The 19468-nt window shown below is 49.7% G+C and overlaps 1 protein-coding gene across 1 annotated transcript in view; it reads left to right on the forward strand.

The window, feature by feature from the left end:
- Positions 1-19468, forward strand: part of LOC143957706 (hydroperoxide isomerase ALOXE3-like) — a 261902-nt gene that overhangs the window by 210867 nt on the left and 31567 nt on the right. The gene's annotated exons all lie outside the window — the stretch shown is intronic.

Genomic DNA, 19468 nt, shown 5'->3' on the forward strand with positions numbered 1-19468 from the left:
GGGGTTGCTCCCCAAAAGTCCGCCTCACCCACGGGAGACTCATGGACCGCTTCGTGGAGCGGTCTTATGCCCGGGCTGTCTCCTCTTCGCCAGCCTCGGCAGAAGACGCGGCCCTCAGCGCGGCCAAGATGGCGACCACGCTTCCAGCGGACCAGGTCGGGCCCTTGCTCCCAGCAGAACTGCAGGGAAATCACCAACCGGTGGGCATAGCCCAAGAAGTTGTGGCCCTTCTAGGCCCTACTTTAACCGCCACAGTGGATGCAGCCGTACACAAAGGGCTGGAGCAGCTCCATATAGAGCTACAAGTACAAGCGCAACGCATCACCCAGACGGAAGATCGGATCTCTTATCTGGAAGATGATACTACGGCGCAATCGGCGACGCTCGCCCGCCTCACGGCGGAGACGAGAGACCTGTGGGATAAGATCGATGACCTCGAGAATCGCTCCAGAAGGAACAATCTACGAATCATTGGTCTTCCGGAAACGGTCACCGCGAATCACCTCGCTGACATTTGTGCTAAAATCATACCGGAACAATTGGGTCTCCGCATACCCTGTACGATCGAACGTGCTCATCGCATCGGCCAATATGAGGATACCCGCACTAAGCCTAGGCATGTCATTGTGAGGTATCTCAATTATGCTGACAAGGCAGCGATTTTGCAAGCATTTTGGCGCAATCGTACCTTAACCGTTGATGGAGCTAAACTTCTGCTCTTTGCCGACTATTCAGTTGAGGTCATGAAACGCAGGAAGGCGTTCGCTCCGGTATGTACTGCGCTGCACCAACAACAAGTAAAGTTCTCCTTAGCCTACCCTGCTATTCTACGAATGGAAGCGCCTTCGGGAGAACGCCTATCTTTCACGTCACCGGATGAAGCAGCGAGATACTTGGCCCAAGCCACCACGGAAATGGACCATACGGATGCTTCGGTCGGCTCTCCGTCCCGACCTGAACCTGGCGATCGCAGACCGCGCTCCAGCCCTAGCAAGCCGCCGTATAAGCGCACCCGACTCACTCAGCTTTCGCATCGTGAAGGAAATCGCGGCCGCTGAAATCGGACGTTTTGGATATGAAGACGACCGCGCTACTGTTCATCACACTGACGATGGAATTGGCCGGAAGAGTACACGTTTGTTTGTTTTTTCTCTCTCTCATGTGCCCACACTTCTACAATCTACGTTATGTTAACAGTTCTTTAGTGTTATGGTTCTGGACTCTTGCTGGCTTACGGCGGATATGAAGTGGTCGCTCAACCTAAGTTCTGTTTCTAATCCTTTACTCTCCGTATCACTGCGGTGGTAACCTGCTTTTGACTGCTGACCTACGGTGTATACGAGAAGGTTATGTACTTTTAACCCTCCACTCTGATCCCATATGGCACTGCTATATACTATATATCTACAACGGTTGTCCGTTCGGAAGCGGGCTCTTTTAGCGCCCTCGGCCTGGGCCATTCCCACTGCAACATCTATGCTGTCCCCCACGTGAGGAGCTATACTCGGCTCTTGATCCCTCCTGGACAATACTTAAGAGTGAGGGGGAGGCGGGAGGGTCGGTATCCACGTACGGTCGGATGTGGAAAAAAGAGAAGTACATGATAGATGGTTTAGATACTTTATGGGTATTACTTTGTGCTGTACTCACTACAGGTTATGTTCTACGTTACATGTGGTTTTTTACTTCGTGTTTTTATGAATGTTATATGCCTTTCAGCCTAGCAACGACACGATCTTTGAGTGCTCCCCTATTTGGCGGATCGAGCTTATGGGGGAGATTTCCCCGCTACCTCTTAGAGCTGACATCTGAATTATTACTACTATGGCTTCGTCAGTCGAGGGGAGTCACTTGAAGATCGTGTCGTGGAATGTTAAGGGGCTTCGCTCCCCATGTAAACGCTTGATGATCCTTAGACATTTGAAACGATTACGAGCGGATGTGGCTCTATTGCAAGAGACACACCTCTCGAGCGAAGATATGCAACGCCGTAGATTGTGGGTGGGAGAGGTTTTTGGGTCTCCATCTGATGGCCGTAAGGCCGGGGTAGTGATTCTGATACACAAAAAGCTAACCTATACAGTTAAGAACGTACGAGTGGATCAGTTAGGTCGCATGGTCACCATATCACTTAAGTTAGCCCATTCGGATATAGCTATTACTAATGTCTATGCCCCCAACTCACCTGACTCTGCCTTTTTTCGTGATTTGACTACCTGGACGACAATGGTGCCAGAAGCTTTGCACGTTTTGGGAGGGGATTTTAACGCGGTGATGTCCCCCACCCTTGACCGTTCGAACAGATCCGCCAGCATAGGGTCGACTCGGGACAGACCTCTCACCACATCAACGCTCTTAGCCAGAACGGTAGACCAATTACAACTACTAGACCCGTGGAGGATAGCTCATCCGACGGGTAGCGACTTTACGTTTTATTCACCTCCTCACGACTCGTTTTCTCGCATAGATTACTTTTTTGTCACCCAAGCGCTTTTTCCATTGACCCGGAATCCTGAAATCTACGACCCGAGGATTTCGGACCACAGCCCAATAGCCCTTAATTTGCTAGATACTCGCGCGGGAGCCCTGCCGCCTCTGTGGCGATTCCCCTCGTACTTAGCGGACAACGAAGATTTTCGTTCGGTTCTAGAGCTAGCATGGTCGGAATATGTCTCTGACAATAGGGAATACATTTCCAAGCCAAATTTGTTCTGGGAGGCTGGCAAAGCCTTCTTAAGGGGTAAAATCATTTCATATGTCACTCAATTTAAACGTAACGCCAAGCGCCAATATAAATCGTTCGCAGGCCAATATTAAATTATGGACGAAGGCCAAGGGGGAGTTTGATCTCTGGGCACAGCAGCAGGAATCAGCCAAAACGTCGTACTCCACTCTATATTTTCACAAATTCGGTAACAAGGCAGGTAAGCTACTTGCCAGGATGTGCGCCGGCACTAGAAAACCTACGCGTATTATGTCTATGAAAGATGATGAGGGGGTTCTACACACGTCCTCAGATGAAATTAACAAAATCCTTACGGATTATTACACTCGATTGTACTCGACGGATTCGGTGGATCCGGAGGGAGCAGCGACCCTCCTACGTCAATTACAATTACCTGAACTCACCACTGAAGCTCTGGATGCTCTCAATGCTCCCGTTACGATTGAGGACATTCAGATCACAATTAAATCTTTGGCATCGTCTAAAGCGCCGGGTCCGGACGGCCTCACTGCCGAATTCTATAAAATGACCAAGGACTTTGTCCCGGCCACGTTGCAAGCCGTCTTTAAGTCAATGTGGGAGGGCGGCCCATACCTACCTACGGGAACTCAGGCATATATACGACTTATCGGCAAAAAAGATAGAGATCCTACTCTACCAGGGTCATACCGACTGATATCGTTGATTAACGTAGACGTGAAAATTTTGTCAAAAATTGTCGCCACTCGTCTTGCGTCTCTACTCCCTTCCCTTCTACACCCAGCTCAATCGGGGTTCGTTAAAGGTCGTTCGGCAACGTTAAACATCCGTAAGGTCCTGACGGTTCTAGAGTACGCCAAATCCCACCCGGACAAAGATGTGGCTATTATGTCGCTAGACGCCGAAAAGGCCTTCGACAACATTAGTCTGTCTTGGCTCTTTCAAGTATTGGAAAAGCTGGCGTTCTCCGGTCCGATCCTGCAATTTTTACGTCGTATGTACGAATCCCCGACGGCGTGCTTGGTGACCCCTGACTTTATATCGGCCTCAATCCCCTTGTCGAAGGGGACAAGACAGGGTTGTCCCCTGTCTCCTTTATTGTTCAACTTAGCCATTGAGCCGTTGTCGAGATTGATTAATTCGCCTAACGGGATTAGTGGAATCAAGTTAGGGGACCACACGCTTCGTTCGGCCTTTTTTGCGGACGATATTTTGTTTTTCTCTACGGATCCGTCGGGAGACTTTAGACGCCTTGCAGACTTATTCCACAAGTTCCGGTCGTACTCTGGACTGCGCATTAATTTTGACAAAAGCGAAATCCTATCCCTTCGACCTAACCTGGCCACTGCCTGGACCTCTAGCTCCCCCTTGGCCGTAGCAAAACACTATATCACTTACCTCGGGATACGCATTGGCAGGACACCCTCAACTATTTATTCCCTTAATTTCCCCCCGGTGATATCGAAGATTGTACACGAACTAGAGGCTTGGACGGCTCTTCCTCTCTCGCTCTTCGGGAGATGTCATCTTTTTAAAATGGTTTCATTTGCCCGCTTACTGTACCCAATGCAAACCGTCCCTCTCTTAGTTAAACATTCGGATATTAGATTAATTCACTCAGCTTTAACGAAATTTTTATGGGCCGGGAAGAAACCGAGGATTGCTTTGAATAAACTATGCCTTTCCGAAGATGGAGGGAGGAGCGAGCCTACCCAATATCCGATTTTACAATCTAGCATGTCTGCTTCGCCAGGGCCTAGATTGGCTTTCAGGAAATTCTAGGTACTCCAATAACTCATTAGAAGCTGCGGTGGTCTCGCCGTTTGCCCTATCGGCTATCCTTCATTCGAACCCAAACAAATTACCCACTCATTTCCGATCTAATCTATTGATTAGAGATACAGTGATAGCGTGGCGGGAGTCGCGCAAATTGATAGGGCTACCGTCCGATATTTCCCGATATTTGCCAATCCAATCAAACCCCATGTTCCCTCCTTCCACAATGCATAGTGTATTTACTTACTGGGCATCTAAAGGTCTCACGAAGGTGTATGATGTTTATTCGAATGTCTCTGGCAAGCCCAAGCCGTTCTCGCTGCTAGCCAGAGAATTCTCCTTGCCGTTAACTCATTCCTTCCACTACCACCAGCTCCTTAGTTACCTGGGTGACAGGCATAGACATATAACGAATCAGTTCCAGAAATCCTTCATAGATACGATCATACACAATGGTGACTATTCTATCTCTACTATTTATACCTCCCTTATTGAATACCACTCTGCCAAACACCGCTTGCAACCTTTCCGGAAATGGGCGGACATTTTTGAGGATGTGGATCTTCCCGGAAAATTGCTAGAGGGTTATGTTAAGACTAGAAAGATTACAGTTTCCGAAACATGGAGAGAAACCCAATTCAAGATTCTTCATAGGGCGTATTACCCCTTCCGTATCAATCGAACTGACCCTAGCCAGGAATGTTGTCCATGGTGCTCAAAACTGCATCCTACGCTTCTCCATCGTTTATGGGAATGCCCACACGTTGTGACCTTTTGGAACTTGGTGCTACAATTTATTCATGATGTGACAAATCGGGACCTGCCCAGGGACCGACTTCTATGTCTCTTCGGATATACCACATTGGCTGAACCCCACCTCTCAGATAGCTATACAGCTGTACCCCAATGGGCGCATTTATGTCTACTGGTTGCACGGAGAACTATCCTGACACAATGGATCAAACCCTCACCACCCTCAATACAGGCTGTGAAAAAAGCCCTGGAAGCTCTGTTCTACCTAGAACGATTAGATACTATTCTGCTAAATTTCAAATCAACCTCACGTTTCTTTTCAAGATGGCGCACATTTATGGAACATGTCTTTGCAAAAGAGGATATACACAGGATTATGCAGCCATTCAGATACACAGAATGGTATCTAAAGAGGGATATTACTAATTCTCTGGGACCGCTAAAAATACCCAGGGAAGCACTTGGGGAGGAGCCCCCCAGTCTTGATCTACAGCGTACTGACTCTTAGCTTAAGTCCTATGCTGACTCTGTATTGCTCTACCATGTATTTTTCTCTTTGCTAGGTTGTGTTATCGATCCCATAGACTCTGATGTACACATATAGGCTTTTTAGGCATATGGCTGTTGAGTACGAACCATGTATCGTTATTCAGTGTTTCTTGTATATTTACTGTTTCTGTTTCTTGACTGCTTGTCATTTACAGTAAAAAGCAATAAAAATTTTATTAAAAAAAAGTGGAGCTTCTGCTCATTGGAACCCTCCCCCCCCTCCGGCACCACAATTGGCACCTTTCAGGCGGGGAGGGGGGGTGCAGGTACCTGTACAGTACAGGTATCTGCACCCACTTCCGGCATAGATATACGCAGAAGCTACGCCCCTTTCCGCAGAATCTACGCCCCTTTCCGCAGAATCTACGCCCCTTTCCGAAAGTCCCCCGCTGCCTGCTGGGAAACGCACGGATCCCAGAGACAGCGGGGACCATCCTTATTGCGCAGCGCGACTCGCGCATGCGCAGTAAGGAACCGGGAAATGAAGCCTCTTCCTGATTCCCATACCCAAGATGGCGGCGGCAGCACCCGAGAGACGATCGAGAGATCGGCTTCGGGGTGCGGACATCGTGGGAGCGCTGGGCGAGTAAGTGTCCTTATTTTAAAAGTCAGCAGCTGCAGTATTTGTAGCTGCTGGCTTTTAAAAACAAAAAAAATAAATAAAATGGCGGACTCCCGCTTTAAAACTAGGTCTCTTTTGCTAGCTGAAATGACAGAGTACTGGGGAAGGTTTCATTCTTTCTAGTGATATAACAAACATTGAATAATGACCATGTTAAATGATTCACAAAGTGCAAATCGATTTCAAAAGTGCAAAAATGGTGCAATAATCTAACATCCAATATTCTCATAAAGTGCATAAACCATAATAAAGTGCAAATATCCAAAGGTGCAATCAAACTCCAATGAGGAAGGCGCAGGTCACCATATAATAGTTCATTATAAAAAAAAAAAATATTATATATTCAATCGATGTCCACGTCGTCCAATTACTATCGCCACCCGTAGCGCACCATTTGTTTACAACCAGCCTCTCACCTCAAATGGAGACCCCCTACAGGTCAAATCAAGCCTTTCTATGGAGTCAAAGTGGATCCCAGCAATCAAACGGCTTCCAGCGATAGTCACGACAATATCGATATTTGGGAGACAACTTCAGGCTCATCCAGTAAGGTGAGGACATGTAATAAAGAGGGATGGCTCCATCGTGTAGTATTTCCAAACAAGTTTATTAAAAAAAACAAAAAAAAATGCACTAACTTACAGTTTAAAATTCCTAGATCCGACTAACATGCGAGTACTTCCGGTCTCAGCCGCGACCGGAAGTGACGGCACCTGGCTCCTCCCTAAAGGGCAATAGGCTGCAATTCGGCATTCGATTTGACACGTCAAATTGCGCCAATGTGAACAGGGGCTTATAGAGTGACTCATTAATAGCTTCCCACCCTGTTCTCTCTCCCGCCTGTGTATTAGCAGCATGATGAATGCAGTATGATGGGAGGGGTGGTAGTGGAGGGCAGTATGATGGGAGAGGTGGTAGTGGAGGGCAGTATGATGGGAGGGGTGAAAGTGGAGGGAAGAATGATGGAAGGGGTGGCAGTGGAGGGCAGTATGATGGGAGAGGTGGTAGTGGAGGGCAGTATGATGGGAGGGGTGAAAGTGGAGGGAAGAATGATGGAAGGGGTGGCAGTGGAGGGCAGTATGATGGGAGGGTTGGTAGTGGAGGGCAGTATGATAGGAGGGGTAGTGGATGGCAGTATGATGGGAGATAGTGAAGGGCAGTATGATGGGAGGGGTGCTAGTGGAGGGCAGTATGATGGGAGGGTGTAGTGGAGGGCAGTATGATGGGAGGGGTGGTAGTGGAGGGCAGTATGATGGGAGAGGTGGTAGTGAAGGGCAGTATGATCGGAGGGGGGTAGTGGAGGGCAGTATGAAGGGAGGGGGGTAGTGGAGGGCAGTATGATGGAAGGGGTGAAAGTGGAGGGAAGAATGATGGAAGGGGTGGCAGTGGTGGGCAGTATAATGGGAGGGTTGGTAGTGGAGGGCAGTAGGATAGGAGGGGTAGTGGATGGCAGTATGATGGGAGATAGTGAAGGGAAGTATGATGGGAGGGGTGCTAGTGGAGGGCAGTATGATGGGAGGGGGTAGTGGAGGGCAGTATGATGGGAGGGGGTAGTGGAGGGCAGTATGATGGGAGGGGTGGTAGTGGAGGGCAGTATGATGGGAGAGGTGGTAGTGAATGGCAGTATGATGGGAGGGGGGTAGTGGAGGGCAGTTTGATGGGAGGGGGGTAGTGGAGGGCAGTATGATGGAAGGGGTGAAAGTGAAGGGAAGAATAATGGAAGGGGTGGCAGTGGAGGGCAGTATGATGGGAGGGTTGGTAGAGGAGGGCAGTATGATAGGAGGGGTAGTGGATGGCAGTATGATGGGAGATAGTAAAGGGCAGTATGGTGGGAGGGGTGCTAGTGGAGGGCAGTATGATGGGAGGGGGTAGTGGAGGGCAGTATGATGGGAGGGGGTAGTGGAAGGCAGTATGATGGGGTGGAGGGCAGTATGATGGGGTGGAGGGCAGTATGATGGAAGGGGGTGCAAGTGGAGGGCAGAATGATGGGAGAGGGGTGGCAGTGGAGGGCAGTATGATGGGGGTAGTGGAGGGCAGTATGATGGGAGGGGGTAGTGGAGGAGAGTATAATGGGAGTAGGGTAGTGGAGGGCAGTATGATGGGAGGGATGTAGTGGAGGGCAGTATGATGGGAGGGGGTGTAGTTGAGGGCGGTATGATGGGGTGGAGGACAGTGTGATGGAAGGGGTGACAGTGGAGGGCAGTATGATGGGAGGGGTGGCAGTGGAGGGCAGTATGATGGGAGGGGTGGCAGTGGAGGCCAGTATGATGGGAGGGGTGGCAGTGGAGGGCAGTATGATGGGAGGGGTGGCAGTGAAGGGCAGTATGATGGAAGGGGTGGGGAAAAGAGAGCCACCGCTCCAGGCCAATTCACCAGAAAGACGGCTTGATTTCCAGGCAAAGCTATGAGAAAGCACTGATTTCAGTGCGAAACGCGTCAGTATTTTTGGTCCATATTCTCTTTTTTGCTGTTGTTCATGTGATGTGATTTTTACTTGAACAATAAAGGCACAAGTTACTTCAGATTCTATCCGGGGTGCGGCTGTCCAGAGTTTCTCCTTATCTATATGATGGAAGGGGTGGCAGTGGATGGCAGTGTGATGGGAGGGGTGGCAGTGGAGGGCAGTAAGATGGGGTGGAGGGCAGTATGATGGAAGGGGGTGGCAGTGGAGGGCAGTATGATGGGAGGGGTGGCAGTGGAAGGAAATATGATGGGAGGGGTGACAGTGGAGGGCAGTATGATGGGGTGGAGGGCAGTATGATAGGAGGGGTGGCAGTGGAGGGCAGTATGATGGGGTGGAGGGCAGTATGATGAAGGGGGTGGCAGTGGAAGGCAGTAGGATGGGAGGGGTGGCAGTGGAGGGGAGTATGATGGGAGGGGTGGCAGTGGCGGGAAGTATGATGGGAGGGGTGGCAGTGGCGGGAAGTATGATGGGAGGGGTTGCAGTGGCGGAAAGTATGATGGGAGGGATGGCAGTGGCGGGAAGTATGATGGGAGGGGTGACAGTGGTGGGAAGTATGATGGGAGGGGTGACAGTGGTGGGAAGTATGATGGGAGGGGTTGCAGTTGAGGGAAGTATGATGGGAGGGGTGGCAGTGGAGGGAAGTATGATGGTGTCAGGGCTGGCTTAGCCCTTCCTCCTCTGGGCTGGCTGCTCAGCTGTCGGCTAATTGCCAGCTCTCATCTCTCTCCACAGTTACCAGCTGTTCCTGATCATGCTCGTCTGACCTGCCTACTTAAAGCTATCCAGCTCACTTCATATCTGCCTTCGCCTTGGTCACATCACAAGAAACCGTCTCCTGCGGTTCGCGATTTGGCACTGCGTCGCTTTAACTGACAATTGCACGGTCGTGCGACGTGGCTCCCCAATAAAATTGACTTCCTTTTTTTCCCACAAATAGAGCTTTCTTTTGGTGGTATTTGATCACCTCTGTGTTTTTTATTTTTTGCGCTATAAACAAAAATAGAGCGACAATTTTGAAAAAAAAACGCATTATTTTTTTACTTTTTGTTATAATAAATATCCCCCAAAAATATATAAAAAAACATTTTTTTCCCTCAGTTTAGGCCGATACGTATTTTTCTACATATTTTTGGTTAAAAAAATCGCAATAAGCGATTATTGATTGGTTTGCACAAAAGTTATAGCGTTTAAAAAATAGGGGATAGTTTTATGGCATTTTTATTAATACGTTTTTTTTACTAGTAATGGCGGCGATCAGCGATTTTTATTGTTACTGCGACATTATGGCGGAGACATTTTGACACATTTTTGGGACCATTGTCATTTATACAGTAATCAGTGCTATAAAAATGCAGTGATTCCTGTGTAAATGACACTGGCAGTGAAGGAGTTAACCAGTGGGTGGCAGTGTAGGGGTTAAGTGTTCCTAGGGGTGTGTTTCTAAATGTGGGGGGCTGGGCTTTGTGTTAGTGAACACTGATCTCTGCTCCAATCACATGGAGCAGAGATCAGCGTCACTAGTTGCTTGGCAGAATGGGGAAATGCTATTTACAACGGCATTTCTCCATTCAGCCGCCCCGTGAGACGATCGCGGGTATGCCCATGGTGATCAAGTCCGCGGGACCCACGACCGGACTCACGGGGGTCCCGACCGGCACGCGAGCGTGCCGCCGGCGTCGTGCTCGCGATGGCAGGGCAGAAAATTTAAAGGGACGTACAGGTACGCCCATTTGCCTGCCCGTGTCATTCTGCCGACGTGCATCGGCGTGCGCTGGTCGGGAACCGGTTAAAGGAGCGCTTGTGGAAGCCTCCTGTACGTTTGCCTCCAAGCTTTGCAGTCCCACCCGTGCCTCCCTCACCTCCCATGGCTCCTGGTACTGATTCCATCAGTGAAGATTAGGGATGAGCGAACACCCCCCAGTTCGGTCGCACCAGAACTTTCGAACGGACCGAAAATTTGTGCAAACTTTAGAACCCCGTTAAAGTCTATGGGACTCGAACGGTCGAAATAAAAGTGCTAATTTTAATGGCTAATATGCAAAATATTGTCCTAAAAAGGGTTTGGGGACCTGGCTCCTGCCCCAGGGGACATGGGTCAATGCCTAAAATGTTTTTAAAAACTGCAGTTTCTTCAGGAGCACTGATTTTAATGACGATTAAAGTGAAAAAAAAAGTGAAATATTACTTTAAATATCGTGGGGGGTGTCTGTAGTATTCCTGTGAAGTGCCACGTGTTTCCCGTGTTTAGAACAGTCCCTGCACAAAATGACATTTAACGGAAAAAAGGTCATTTAAAACTGCTTGCGGTTTTAATGTTATATCTGGTTCCGGCAATATGGATGAAAATCATTGAGAAAAATGGCATGGGTAGCCCCCCCACCCATTACCAGCCCCTTTGGGTCTTGTACGGATATTAAGGGGAACCCCGTTCCCATATTAAAAAAAGGAAAGACGTGGGGCCCCCAGGCCCTATATACTCAGAACAGCAGTATACAGGCGGTGCAAATAAGACAGGGACTGTGTAGGTTTGTTGTGTTAAGTAGAATCTGTTTGTAATTTTGAACTGGTACATTTTTAAAGTGTAGCTCCAGTCAAAAAAACTATTTTTTAAGCTTTTTGGAAAACATAGGGAAGGGTTATCACCCCTGTATAATTTGTTTTGTCGTCCATCTTTTTTCATCTCACTTGCTGTTGTCTCCTTAAGTTTGCAAGTAGACGTTTGAAAGTAGGGGCCTGCCCTATATGCTATGCAGAAATGGCGGAACAAGGTGTTGGTGTTTCCACAACATTGTAAGCCCTCAAAGTGACTCTTGGTGGGCGCTGGAGCGCCCTGCTGTGAACGATTATATCAAGAATTGTAATTACATACGATTGTTGAACAGTGGTAGAAACACAACACTATAAGTCCTCACAGTTACTCTCGGTGGGCACAGGAACGGGCCCTGCTGTGAAATATTATATCAAGAATTATAATTACATGCCCCTGTTAAAGGGGCTGAAAAATTGGGCCTTAGGCACTGCTTGCTGGTGCCACGACACTGCAACCTCTCCCATATACTCTAGTTGTAGTGCAGGAACGAGCCCTGCTGCAAAGCATTGCATCAAAAATGTACAAGTCCCTGTTAAACAGGGGCAGAAAAATTGGGCTGGTGGCATCAGCCAGAACCAAAAATGTTCTTCAAAGATATCAGCGGAGGAGGAAGAGGATAGACAATCAACATAACAGGACAGTCACTCAGCATCAGCATAGTCAGTTTTGAAGGGATGTGATATTTAAAAAAAAATTATTCGGTTACATCAGCTTCAGGTGCTTGGTAGCTGTGGGTGATCCAAGACTGATTCATCTTTATGAAGGTCAGTCGATCAGCTGAGTCGGTGGACAGGCGCACCCTGTGATCAGTAACAAAGCCTCCAGCAGCACTGAAGGTGCGATCCGAAAGAACGCTGGATGCAGGACAGGCCAGTAGCTCAATTGCATACTGTGTAAGCTCTGGCCAGTGATCCATCCTCCAGACCCAGTAAGCCAGAGGATTTTCGGTGGGAAAGGTGTCCAAGTCTGACCTTGCCCATAGGTATTCCTGCACCATGTAAATCAGACGCTGGCGGTGGTTGCTGGAACTGATCATACCTTGGGGCTGCAGACTAAAAAATTGTCTGAAAGCATCAGTCAGACGGCCACCTTCTCCACCGCTCCTTCTGACCGAAGCCTCAGCAACACGTTGTCCAGGACCAGGAATTTGTAACCTCCCAGTCTCTGGGAACGCGTTGCACAGACCTTTCTGCAAGGCCTCCCGGAGATGTCTCATCCTCTGCGACGGCAAGATAAGGTCTGCAACCTTACCCTTGTACCGTGGATCAAGGAGAGTGACCAGCCAGTAATGGTCCCTCTCCTTGATCCGAAGAATACGAGGATCCTTCCGCAGGCTTTGCAGGATCAGGGAGGCCATGCAGCATAGGTTAGCTGAGGCATTCGGTCCGGAGTCCCCTTTGTCACAAAGGACAACATGATCCGCAGCTACCTCCTCCCAGACACGTACAAGTCCACGGGTTTCTTGGGACTGTAAATCATCCCTACAAGACTGCTGCTGCTGAGTGCCAGGCTCCACCTCCATGCTGACACAATCATCATCATCCTCCTCGTCCTCTTCCTGTGTGATGGGTGGGACAGCAGGAACACTGTCTGTATAAAGGGGGCCTTGAGAGGCAAGGAAGTCCTCCTCTTCCTGCCTCTGTTCTGCCTCAAGTGCCCTGTCCATTATTCCACACAGCGTATGCTCCAAGAGGTGGACAAGAGGTACAGTGTCACTGATGCATGCACTGTCACTGCTCATCATCCTTGTGGCCTCCTCAAACGTTGACAGGACAGTGCATGCATCCCTGATCATGCCCCAATGGCGTGGTGAGCAAAAACCGAGCTGCCCTGACCCTGTCCTGGTGCTGTAGTCACACAGGTACTCATTGATGGCCCTCTGCTGTGTGTGAAGCCGCTGCAGCATGGCCAATGTTGATTTCCACCTGGTTGGCATGTCACATATAAGGCGGTTCTTCAGCAGGATCAACTCCTTTTTGGAGCTCAGCCAGTCGAGCACAGGCATTAAATAATCGGCGGAAATGCACACAGACTTTCCTGGCCTGCTTCAAGAAATCCTGCACCACCAGGTTAAGGACTTGAGCCACACAGGACACATGGGTCAGTTGTCCCTGTCGGAGGGCAGAGAGGAGGTTGGTGCCATTGTCGCAAACCACCAATCCTGCCTTAAGCTGGCATGGCGTTAATCACCTCTCGGCCTGGCCCAGCAGAGCTGACAAAATATCTGCCCCAGTGTGGCTCCTGTCCCCCAAACAAACCAGAGCAAGCACGGCATGGCATCACTTTGCCTGCCTACCTGCGTAGCCCCTTGAACGCCTATGGAGCACCGCTGGTTCCGAGGACAGAGCACTGGAAGAGGCCATGGAGGAAAAAGAAGAGGAGGGAGTGGAGGAGAGAGGTGTGTCACAACCAGTAGTAGCATTTTGGAGGCGTGGTGGCGGAACAACCTTCAACACTACTGCATCTTGCCCTGCATCCTTCCCAGCTGCCAGAAGAGTGACCCAATGGGCCATAAAAGACAGGTAATGTCCCTGTCCATGCCTGCTGGACCATGAGTCAGCAGTAATATGCACCTTACCACTGACCGCCCTGTCCAGCGAGGCAAGGACATTGCCTTCCACATGCTGGTAGAGAGCCGGAATCAACTTGCGTGAGAAAAAGTGGCGTTTGGGGACCTGCCACTGAGGAACCGCACATTGCACAAACTCACGGAAGGGGGGCCGAGTCTATCAACTGAAAAGATAGCAGTTGAAGTGATAGTAAATTAGCCAAGCTAGTATTCAACCGCTGGGAATGTGGATGGCTGGGAGTGAACTTCTTTCTACGGTCCAGCAGCTGGGGCAGGGAAATTTGCCTACTACAATCGGATGTGGGTGTACTGCTAGCAGAGTGCCCGCAAGCACTTGGCTGTGACATACCTAATTCCACACCTTCATTCCTCTCAGCGCAGGTTTCAGAGAGGACTGAAGGTCTAGTGGGGTTGGAGATCCCAGCTGATGAGGAGCAAGGAGAGGTCCGCTTTGTTCTTTGGTGTGGGTCTTTGAGGTACGCTTGCCAATGAGCTGCATGGCAGGTCAACATATGTCTGGTCAAGCATGTGGTGCCCAAGCGGCTGATGTTTTGGCCACGCGAGATACGCTTGAGACATATGTTGCAAATAGCAGCGGTGTGATCTGATGCACTGGTCTCAAAAAAGGCCCACACCAAAGAACTTTTAGAATAACGCGCAGAGGCAGCGCCCTGCACAGGCGGAGCTCTGTGGTGCGATTCAGTCGGTGTGCTGCCCCTAAGCTGGCCCCGGAGGGCATCCTGCCTCATTGGAGATGTGCCTCCTCCTCCTCTCACCTACCAGGCACCCATGTGGAGTCAGTGCCCTCATCATCCCCTACCTCTTCATCGCTGGAGCAAACCTGGCAGTATGCTGCAGCTTGTGGAACATGACTGCTAGATTGCTGTCCTTCTTGAGCATCCCCTCTCTCTGCGCTCACGCTACTGCCTTCCTCTAGCCGAGTATCATCATCAGAGCTTACAAAACACTGGGCATCCTCCTGGAGCATGTACCCAACACTGTGCTCAAAGAGTTCAGGGGACTCCTCAGGAGGACGTGGTGGGTCTAGGGAAGGAGTCATTGATGATGACATTGAGACGAGGGAAGAGGATGCGTTGGCAGCTGATTTGCTAGTACCCTGAGCCTGGGTGAGAGAGGATGAGGAGGATGAAGAGGGCTTGGTCATCCACTCTACCAAGTCTTTGGCATGATGCAGCTCAACGCATCCAGCTGCCGAAAATAAGGACAAGCGTGTCCCATGGCCACGTGCTGATGATGATGCACCGCGTCCACGATCAGCACTGTTGTCTCTAGACACAGAGCCTGCTTGCCCTCTTTTATTGGCTTGTGCCTGTCTGCCTCTCCTTGTTGGCCTTCCAGACATGGTAATGGCCTGAAGGGAGATGGGAAAAACAGCAATAGGGTAGTGTATATTGTGCTGGAGGCACACAACACCCACTAACTCTTGCAGATACCTTTATTATAGAACACCAGCAATAAAGGGTAGATACAGGTGTATATTGTGCTGTGCTGGAGGCACACAACACCCACTAACTCCTGCAGATGCCTTTATTATAGAACAACAGGAATTAAAGGGTAGATACTGGTGTATACTGTTCTGTGCTGGAGGCACACAACACCCATTAACTCCTGCAGATGGCAGATGGCTCAATTAGAGAAGAGCAAAATAGGTAGATGCAGGTGTCTACTGCACTCAGGGCACACAGACAACACCCAGAAACTTCTACAGATGGCTGATAGCTCAATTACAGAAGAGTAATATAGTTAAATAGGTGGATACAGGTATATACTGCACTCAGGGCACACAGACAACATCCAGAAACTCCTGCAGATGGCCAATAGCTTAATTACAGAAGAGCAATAACGCTAAATAGGTAGATACAGGTGTATACTGCACTGAAGGTACACAGACAACACCCACTAACTCCTGCAGACGCCAACACACTACACAAGGCTGCCGCACTGGCGGCCTTATATAGTGTGGTGCGTGTACTACACAGCCTGAGCTATGATTGGCCACAGTCATCCTGCCTGTGGCCAATCATGGCTCTTCTCACTGCCGGCGCTGTGATTGGCCAAGCATGCGGGGTCACAGTGCATGCTTGGCCAATCACGAGTCAGCAATGCACTGCGATGACGTAGTGCATTGTGGGCTGTGAGCGCCACACGAATTTGGCGCGAACGACCCACAGAGTTCTGGCTTCCCCGAACAGGCAAACAGCCGGTTTTCGAGTGGAACATGCGTTCGACTCAAACACCAAGCTAATCCCTAGTGAAGATGAACCCATGCACCTAGGCTTCACACGTCTCTCTGCGGATGAGAGAGCCTTTAGGAGGAGGGAGAGATTTTGCCTTTATTGTGGCCAGGCAGGTCACTTTTTGAAGTCTTGTCCTATGCGTCCATGGAACGCCCGAACCTTGAGGTCCTGTTATGGACAGACCTTAGGTGGAGTTGTTTCATCCCCAGTTATCTAGAAGGATAAGCCCCTGATTTCGGTCACTCTTTTTTGGGCTGAGTTGTCCATCGAGATACAGGCTCTAATTGACTCTGGGGCTTTAGGCTTGTTTGTATATTGATGCTGCCTTTGTATCGAAGCACTCAATTCCGCTGCAGTTGCGTGACACTCCACTTGCCATTGAGGCTCTTGACGGGAGACCTTTACAGCCTGCCCATGTGACTCATGAGACGATTCTGTTGTCCATGACCGTAGGGGCTCTTCACCATGAGATAATCCAATTCCAAGTTATTTCCTCACCCAGGTTTTCACTGGTTATTGGTTATCCTTGGTTACAGAGGCACAACCCCTCTTTTGATTGGCTCCGTGCTGAGGTTCTCTCCTGGTCACCACAATGCAGTGAGACATGCTTCCTGAAGGTATGCAAGGTTCTGTGCACCTCTTCACTCTCCTCCCTGCCGGAGAAGTACCGCGATTTTAGCGATGTCTGACAAAGGTCAAGCCGGTAGTTTGCCTCCGCACCGGTCTTATGAGTGCGCAACTGACCTTCAACCTGGTGCCATACCTTCCCGTGGCCGGGTTTACCCTTTGTCGGTCTTGGAGGATAAGGCCATGGAGAAGTATGTTGCTGACGCACGTTCTCGAGGTTTCATCCGCAAATCTACCTCTCCTGCTGGTGCTGGTTTCTTCTTTGTGAAGAAGAGCGGTGAACTGAGACCTTGTATAGATTATAGGGGTCTCAATCGTGTCATGATTAAGAATGCCTACCCCGATTCCATCGATTACAGAGTTATTTGACCGCCTCAAGGGGGCAACAGTTTTCACAAAGCTTGACTTGAGAGGGACATACAATCTCATGCGCATTAAGGAGGGTGACGAGCGGAAAACTGTGTTTAATACCAGAACAGGCCCTTATGAATACCTGGTAACGCCTTTTGGCCTTTGTAATGCCCCAGCAGTTTTCCAGGAATTTATTAACGATGTCCTCCGATATTTGTTGCAGTTATGTGTGGTGGTTTATCTCGATGACATCCTCATATTTTCCAAGTCCCTGGAGAGCCACCACACAGATGTCTGTCATGTGCTTCAGAAACTAAGAGAGAACAATCTCTATTGTAAACTGGAGAAGTGCGAGTTCCATCGTGAACAGGTTACATTCCTGGGCTATCTCATTTCCACTGCTGGTTTTTCGATGGACCCAGAGAAGCTGTCGGCAGTCCTACAGTGGCCTCGACCCGTGGGTTTACGTCCTTTGCAGCGTTTTCTGGGCTTTGCCAACTACTATCAGAAGTTTAATCGTAACTTCTCATCTCTGGTCAAGCCTCTGACTGATATGACCAGAAAGGACGGTAACCCACAGAGTTGGTTTTCAGAGTCCATTAAGGCCTTTGAGACTCTCAAGGCTGCCTTTATTTCTGCTCCTGTGTTGGCACATCCTGATCCTACGTTGCCTTTTATCCTAGAAGTTGATGCTTCTGAGACTGGAGTTGGCGCCCTTCTATCTCAACGTCCTAACTCTGAGAGCGTTATGAATCTGTGTGGCTACTCTTCCAAGAAATTGTCACCTGCTGAGTGCAATTATGAGATTGGTGACAGAGAGCTGTTGGCGATTATTTTAGCCCTGAAAGAATGGAGACATCTCCTTGAAGGTACCACTGTGCCGGTTCTTATTCTTACTGACCATAAGAATCTTACATTCCTGTCCGAGACTAAGCGACTCTCTCCCAGAAGGGCGCGATGGGCTCTTTTCTTGTCAAGTTTTAATTACATTGTCTCATTCTTACCTGGCACTAAGAATGTAAGGGCTGATGCCTTGTCACGACAATTTTCCTCCACTTCCAAGTCGGAGTCGGTTCCGGTTTCTGTGATTCCTCCTGATCATATCTTGGCTACGGTTCGCACCAGTCTTACTTCTCCTTTGGGTGACAAAATTCTTGCTGCTCAGGTCCATGCTCCTCCTGAGAAACCTTGTGACCGCTGCTTTGTCCCAGAGAGTCTCTGTACTGCCGTGCTCCAGACTTACCATTCTCCCAAGGCAGCTGGCCATCCTGGGAAGAATCAACTCATTTGGGTCATTTCCCAACAATTCTGGTGGCCTAGACTATGGGCTGATGGAACTGCCTTTGTTGCTTACTGTGCTCACAGTAAGACTCCACGACACCTTCCAGTGGGCCTCCTACAACCCATACCCAGTGGAAAGAGGCCCTGGGCCCACCTGTCTATGGATTTCATTGTGGAGTTGCCCAGGAAGGGGTGGCAGTGGAGGGTAGTATGATGGGAGGGGTGACAGTGGAGGGAAGTATGATGGGAGGGGTGGCAGTGGAGGGAAGTATGATGGGAGGGGTGGCAGTGGAGGGAAGTATGATGGGTGGGGGGGCAGTGGAGGGAAGTATGATGGGAGGTGTGGCAGTGGAGGGAAGTATGATGGGAGGGGTGACAGTGGAGGGAAGTATGATGGGAGGGGTGTCAGTGGAGAGAAGTATGATGAGAGGGGTGGCAGTGGCGGGAAGTATGATGGGAGGGGTGGCAGTGGAGGGAAGTATGATAGGAGGGGTGACAGTGGAGGGAAGTATGATGGGTGGGGTGACAGTGGAGGGAAGTATGATGGGAGGGGTGACAGTGGAGGGAAGTATGATGAGAGGGGTGGCAGTGGAGGGAAGTATGATGGGAGGGGTGGCAGTGGAGGGAAGTATGATGGGAGGGGTGGCAGTGGAGAGAAGTATGATGAGAGGGGTGGCAGTGGCGGGAAGTATGATGAGAGGGATGGCAGTGGAGGGAAGTATGATGGGAAGGGTGGCAGTGGAGGGAAGTATGATAGGAGGGGTGACAGTGGAGGGAAGTATGATGGGTGGGGTGACAGTGGAGGGAAGTATGATGGGAGGGGTGACAGTGGAGGGAAGTATGATGAGAGGGGTGGCAGTGGAGGGAAGTATGATGGGAGGGGTGGCAGTGGAGGGAAGTATGATGGGAGGCGTGGCAGTGGAG

The sequence above is a fragment of the Lithobates pipiens genome, unplaced genomic scaffold (assembly GCF_037356315.1).
Source record: "Lithobates pipiens isolate NorthernLeopardFrog02 unplaced genomic scaffold, aLitPip1_a1.2 Scaffold_55, whole genome shotgun sequence".
Lineage (NCBI taxonomy): Eukaryota > Metazoa > Chordata > Amphibia > Anura > Ranidae > Lithobates > Lithobates pipiens.